The sequence below is a fragment of the Nanorana parkeri genome, unplaced genomic scaffold (genome assembly GCF_000935625.1).
Source record: "Nanorana parkeri isolate BGI_ZX_2015 unplaced genomic scaffold, ASM93562v1 scaffold1425, whole genome shotgun sequence".
Lineage (NCBI taxonomy): Eukaryota > Metazoa > Chordata > Amphibia > Anura > Dicroglossidae > Nanorana > Nanorana parkeri.
In genome coordinates, this window is record NW_017307693.1 from 394,050 (window position 1) to 400,098 (window position 6,049).

Consider the following 6,049-nt stretch of genomic DNA (forward strand, 5'->3'; position numbering starts at 1 on the left):
CCCCCCCCCCCAGTGTTAACAATGCTCATTCCCTGGCTGTCATGTTGATCCCACGGCTTCCCTATTTCCGGAAGCACTCATGTAAATGAAGAGTTCGGACTTTTATCAGTTCTGCATTTTTTTTTGCTGGGTCAGTGTCTCTGAAAATCTCCGGCAGACGGCCGAGCGTCCAACATTTTCAGGATGATAACCGATAACCCGATATGTGTCAGGGGCCAATGAACCTACCAGCATGTCTTTGGAGTGTGGAAGGAAACCGGAGTCCCTGTGGAGACCCGCATAGCACAGGGAGAACATGCAAACTCCATGCAGATAGTGTCCTGACTGTGATTGGCACAGAGGCAGGGACATGCGGTCAGGGGAGGCGGGGAGAGAGGCGGGGCAGAGCCTCACCTAGAATCATGGAGGAAAAAGCTGTCAGCTTCAAGTGTGAAGCTGACAGCTTTTTCTCCATTCAGATCGGCATCTAACAGGTTACAGAGCAGAGAAATCCGCACGTCACTGCAACGAGGGGACCCCCCAGCACTGCAATGCACTAAGCCACTGGCTGTCCGCATATATGTATATGGATGTTTGTATGTATACGTATAATGGTATATATTATGTATACGGAGATTCCCAGAAGTAGTCACCATCCTCTGCAAAGGAAATGCTCATCCACAAAGAAATATCCATACAAATCCAAGAGTAGGTCCAGAGAACATTCCTGGAGGGCTGGAAAGAAGAAATCCGATTTCTTAGTAGATTCTGGAAAATTCTAATTCTGCTTTTTATTTGACAAAATGTCTATGAAGGCGGCGCGGGGATCCAGCGATCGTGAATTGGACGTTCCTCTTCAATCTCCCGGAATCTCCAAATTTATAGGAAGAGAAATAAAACAAAAAAAAATAGCAATGTGTCCGCTTCTGAAGTCTCTGTGAAGTCTCTGTGACGGCCGGAGAATGGCTTCTCCGGCCGTCCTGTCTGTGGCCCCGGTCTGCCCTCTAGTGGTCACATGGACCTTGACTTTGAAGTGGAACTTTGGGTTTTGGATATACAGAGCAGGCTTAGAACGGAGAGTAACAGATCTATTCACAGAAGGGGGGTGACGAGTTTGGAGAAGGCCGGAGAAGGGAACAATCTAGGACAGGGGTGCCCACAATTTTTAGTGTTAAGATCTACTTTTCAAATGACGAGCTACATGAGATCTACCAACGGAAAAAAAAACCTTCCTCGCTATCTCACTCCTGGGTCACCTTTCTGTATTTTGCTGTGTAAACTAATATTCTCTGATGTAATATATAGAACTACAACCCCCAGTATCCACCAGAAAGGTGTCGGGGAGCTCGGCTCAGCAGTCTTAGGCTGATAGGTAATCATGTGCGCACAGCTAGGGGCCGCCATTCCCCCCCTTCCTGATCCACCAGCATCGGCTCTGAGAGCTACGATCACCATCTACCTAATGTGCACCCCTGATCTAGGACAACATAGCTGAACCGGAAAGTGAGATGAATTGGAGAATGTTTCCTATGTTGTCCTAGATTGTTCACTTCTCCGGCCTCCTCCAAACCCTTCACTCTTTTGTGAATAACCCTGTAAAAGTTTATAAAATAAACCCAATAGAAAGTCTCCTTGATGCAGGAAAATTGTCCTTGATTTGGCATTGGTTTTCAAACACAGAATTCTGGGTGGGCGTAGCAGGTGAGCAGGACTCCATGGATGTCAGGAGTGTAAGGGACATGATATGGGAGGAAGAGTCTACATAGGTCGGCCGTGGATTGGGTATGTACTGCTCAGGGTAGGCCACCCGAGATGATTGCTTTAGGCTCCTAAACTCCGATAAGCCGCTTTCTCATCGCTTGGGGGCAGGCCAAAACATTCTTTGACCTTATTCTCAGATGTCCATTATTCAAGGTGATTATTTTCAGCCACCAAACCCCAGAAATACTCATTCCATCCTTTATGTGAAGAGTAGAACTTTCTTTACTTTCATTGATAGATGTCCATTATTAAATGTGATTTCTTAAGGTCACCCAATGTCCAGAAGGTCACCCAATGTCCAGAAGGTCCCCATTGTCCAGAAGGTCCACCAATGTCCAGAAGGTCACTCAATGTCCAGAAGGTCACCATTGTCCAGAATGTCCCCAATGTCCAGAAGGTCCCTGATGTCCAGAAGTTCCACCAATGTCCAGAAGGTCCCCAATGTCCAGAAGGTCCCCAATGTCGGGAAGGTCCGCCAATGTCCAGAAAGTCCCTGATGTCCAGAAGGTCCACCAATATCCAGAAAGTCACACAATGTCTAGAAGGTCCCTGATGTCCAGAAGGTCCACCAATATCCAGAAAGTCACACAATGTCTAGAAAGTCCCTGATGTCCAGAAGGTCCACCAATATCCAGAAGGTGCCCGATGTCCAGAAGGTCCCTGATGTCCAGAAGGTCCACCAATATCCAGAAGTTGCCCGATGTCCAGAAGGTCCCTGATGTCCAGAAGGTCCACTAATATTCAGAAGGCCTTGATGTCCAGAAGGTCACCCAATGTCAAAAAGTTCCCATTGTCCCAAAAAACCCTCCTTTGTAGACCCTTGGGTGCAGACTAGAGTTTCATCAGCTTTATTGATAGATGTCCACTAATCATCAGAGGGCAGAACAAGCTGAAAAGTTTGGATTAAATGTTTCAACCCATAGGTAGCACCATATTCCTTGAAGATGCTCGGGGAGGGGGACACCTGAGCTGTATGGTGCTCACCAAGTTCCATTTCATCCCAGCTGGGACTCTTGTTTGGAGATGGGACCTACATTTTGCTGGAAATAAGCCTTACCCTGAGATCACTCCACCCCAATGAACATCTGATAACTATTAGGGGGTCACCATTGACTCCAGATCAGTGCCAGGATCTCAGCACTGGTCAATCGGGCACAAGGCTGAGAGCTTTGTTTTAGGCATTGGATGAGGTGCGTTGTATGCTGCTGAAGGAGGTAATGTAGTGTTGGGGGTTAGGTACGGGTCAGTATGTCACGTGTTAGGGGGTTAGGATTAAGTTTTGGCTAATTTTCGGGCTACAGTTTATCAGAATTAGGAGTTACAAACCGGAACTTTGCCCCCTCCATTAGTCTTGCACAGTTGTATCGGCTCCTCTCCTGCATGGCTTCCTCTGATTTCACAGAGGAGCTTTCAGCAAGGCGGTGTAGCCCATCCCTCACGGGGCGGGGCGGGTAGAGTCGCTTTTCATTGCTCTCCCAGTTCAGGAAAGTAATATAAGTGAGGAAGAGGCTCGTTGGGTTCCCTATGCACGTTTGGTGAATGAGCAGAGCTGCCCCTTATGAAGGACCTAGGGGCCTGCAATAGTCCTCACATTACTAGAAAACCAATAATTACCCTTTAACATAATATTATGCCCATGGAGGGCACAGCAGCAGCAGCATGTGCCCCCCCCCCCCCCCCCCCCCCCATGCCAGCAGTACATACTCATTTTTCATTCCCACAGCTATGCTTGGCTGCCAGGACAATACAACTGGCATTTGTGGGTATGGGGAGCATGTGCCTCACAACCTTTATTCTCATCTAAAAGTACTAGTCCTTGGTGATTGGCTCAGCGCTTTCACATGGGGGCAGAAACGGAGACAGTCCTCGGCACTGGGTAAGCTCCAACTTACCGTCACATGGCCATCCCGCTGGAAGATGAAGCTTCTGATCCATCATTGCCTCGACCTTGGCCTGGTTGGCCAAGAGTCCACTGGTCCTCTGTACTGGGTTAGCTCCAGGGAATCATGGGTAAGGCCGCCCTACTTATGATTCCCTGGAGCTAACCCAATACAGTGGACCACTGGACTCTTGGCCAACCAGGCCAACACCAGCCAGGTCTTGTCTATCCAACAGAAAGAACATAATTCCTTGGAGGGCGTGCAATACGCTCAACCTCAGAACCTCAGCAGCTATCCACTAAGTCAGTTCAAAACATAGTGAGTCAATGAAAGAGCCTGGAATAGTATCAATTAACGATAATTATAACAATTATTGCTGCAGAAGATCATTTCCAGCAGGCCTTGGGCCAGGTGGGGACGCAAAACAAACGTAATCTGTAGATTACCATGAGAGGATAATTATGAACAATGAACAACAAGTGATGTCACCCCGAAATTCGACAGGAACAAATTCCACCTGATGAGTACAGCTGTGCGGGTCTCCCCATCAAAACACGGAACAGGTCTGATGGCTCTCGTACATTGTCACACTCAGGATTTACTCTCCCTGCCGCCCCAAGGCCAGGTTCCGCAATGAACCCCCCTCTGCTCCAACCCCCCCGCCCACATATAGAAAGCAACTTACTGCCCGGCGCCCTGAACATGACGGCGCCCCTCTGCTCCTTGCCGCCCCTCTGCGCCCTGCCGCCCCGAGGCCGGGCCTCGGTGGCCTTGTGGGGAATCCCGGCCTGGTCACACTAAATGGAGGTTATTCTGACCGCAGTTATCTGATTGGATGTTCTCTGTAGAAATAACATTCAAGGATGGAAATCAGACCAATGGTGGATGAGACATTTTACTCATTCATCATCAGATTCGAACAGTTTAGAGAATTATCTGCTGAGACCTTTGCAGCCCCGGAATCTAACAAATGTTACTTCATGTGACACAGACATGCGTTTTAGTACATATTGTACAAAGGAACAAGTCTGGGACAATTTGGTCCTCTTGGAGGTTTTAAGAAAGAAACAGAGCAGCTTCAGCTATATACTACAGAGCCGGTCCCTGCAGTACTTCCTTTTTGCCACAAGATGTCCCCAGTCTTTTGGACCAAATGATGCCCAATGAGGACATGGAATGTAGGGCGTCATGGACCCGCCCCCTTAGAAGCTTCACTATAGCACCCTTATTTTACAGTGTATCGATACAGAGAACGACAATGCATCATAAGAGGACCACCAACTGCCACTGGAAGACCAAAGAGGAAGAGGACCCAGGGCATCGGGTCTCTGGCCACCTGAGAAAGATAATTAAACAAAAGTTAGCAAAACATACTCCTGGTGGCCCAAAAAGATGATTGAGGGGAGTGGGCTGAGTCAAGAGTTGTGCTTTAAAGATGACCAGTCATGATTGCAATCATCTGGTCTTAGCCCTCGTTCACACCTGAACGTTTTGTAGCACGTTCTACGCTCGACGAACGCTCTACAAAACGCTCAAAAATATAAATCCCATTGTATTCAATGGGTCTCGTTCCCACCTTGGCGTATTTCCGCCCGTCCCTAACGCGCTACAAAACGGCCCACGCCTGAAAAGGTACATGTACTACTTTGGGCCGTTTTGTTGCGCGTTTCCATTGGGATACAGCCAAGTAGCCTTCGGAAACGCGCGTTTGTCGGTAAAAAAACGCGCGACGGTCGCGCGACAGACGCGCATATGCAATACGCCTAGGTGTGAACGAGACCTCTGTCTGGTCTCTATAAAAAAAAAAAGAACATGGAAGCTTATGTAAGGGAGAGGTAGTACATACACATCTCTATCAGCCTGTGTCTTATACCTCCCCTCCCTTCCAACACTGCAGCCTCCATTAGTGTCTCCATCATTCAACATTTCTAGGAATGTCTGATGTCTGTGTTCCCTCCCACCACCGTGGTCCAATCCTCCGACATCTTCATCAGTGCTGAGACCTGTAGTGATATAGGGGTTGAAGGATGATATCACAGTGCACAGCAAGGGATCTAGGCCTCTGCTTCTCCTGAAAGTCCCAAATGCTGAAGACATGGCTGAAGGCTGCAGCTTTGGAACAGAGGGAAGGTAGGCGACACAGGCCACCAGAGAGGTACATATACTCATTGCCGGATTTCCCACCAGGCCAACCGAGGCCCGGCCTTGGGGCAGCAGGGAGTAGAGGGGCAGCAGGGGTGTGGAATTCCTATCGCCCGATGCCCGGGACATGCAGTTCCGGGCGCCGGGCGGGTAGTTGTTTTCTACATTTAGCCCGGCTTTGGGCAAGCAGAGCTAAATGTAGAGCGGGGAAGCCGCCGCTTGTTTTGTACAAGTGATCCCGGCGATGTCGCCGAGATCACTTGTATGCAGTCCGCAGGTCTGCCAGT